Source organism: Mus caroli, chromosome 7, assembly GCF_900094665.2.
Source record: "Mus caroli chromosome 7, CAROLI_EIJ_v1.1, whole genome shotgun sequence".
NCBI lineage: Eukaryota > Metazoa > Chordata > Mammalia > Rodentia > Muridae > Mus > Mus caroli.
In genome coordinates, this window is record NC_034576.1 from 11922063 (window position 1) to 11923314 (window position 1252).

At 43.3% G+C, this 1252-nt stretch overlaps 1 pseudogene; it reads right to left on the reverse strand.

Annotated features, from left to right (window-relative positions):
- Positions 1–546: 546 nt before the first annotated feature.
- On the reverse strand, positions 547–1035 carry LOC110297242 (annotated as a pseudogene).
- Between the last annotated feature and the right edge of the window lie 217 nt (positions 1036–1252).

Sequence of the window (1252 nt, forward strand, 5' to 3'; positions counted from 1 at the left end):
TTTTCCTATTCACTGTTCCATCCTCTTCTCATTTCTAGTCCCAGCTCAGTACACTCTGAATACTGTAGAATGACCTAACTCAGATAGGAATGTATATGTACATATTTATTGCACTGTTGCACATCAGACTGCTGTACATAGTTTAACATATCCTTCTGTGAAAGCCTAGAAAGGATTTTTTCTTTTTCTTTTGGCCTCTTCTAGGTAGCTGCAATGCTTTCTTAAGGAAATGACAGGGCAAAACTATTTTTCTGTTGGCTTCCGGTTATATTTGTGCACTAAATCTTTATTCTAAACAAACGGAAACTTTATTTTTTTTCAGAATAACCAATTTATTTATTTATTTTTTAACTCACAATCACAACACAGTTCAAGGAGGTCAAACACTTGCCCAGTAACCAACGCTACATACAAGCCTCAGTAAGCATCCATAGTTAGATCTCTTTCATGGCCATTGCAAAGCAATGGAACTGTTAGAAATATAAGGGTCCACACTTGTAGTCTTGTACTATCAATTATACAGAACCAATGTTATATCTCTTCAGCTTGAATTTCTTGATTAGATCAAACCATTTGCAATCCTGCACTGCCGCAGTACCTCGTTGAAGCCCTCACAGAGCTTGACATCGCTCTGGTTCTGAGCACACTCCAGAAACTGCTTGATCTCTAGAGAGCAAGGTCCAAAAGACTGCTGGTTCTGCAGCTGGGCTTCCTGAGGCTCCTGGTAAGTGATGTCGGGCTTTGCGGGCTCAGCACTACCACCTCCGCTGAAGCCCCCAGTGATGGCATGACCCAGGGTGTGCCCCACTGCAGAGCCCACAGCCACACTGGCCGCAGTGGTAGCCATCTGGGCCATCAGGCCTGGCTGCCGGGGCGCAGCGGCAGGTGAGCCAACTGAAGATGGTGCAGCTGCTGCTGGAGGCTGAGCTGCAGGTGCTCTTCAGGGAGAAGCCCTCATCTGAGGGGCCCTGCTGGCCGGAGGAGTCACCCAGGAAGTGCGGCTTCGGCTTCCACACGGCATCCTAACTGCTCGAAGTCTCACTGATCAGCGAAGACAAACTGGAAACTTTAATTTTTAAAAAATAATTCATTTACATCTACATTAAAATCTTAATGAAGAAAAAAATCAAAAAAACAAAAAACAAAAAACAAAAACAAAAACAAAAACAAAACAAAACAAAAAAACAAAAAAAAACTCTGCACTAATCCCATCTGGTCCTGGACTTTTTTCGGTTGGGAGACTATTAATGAC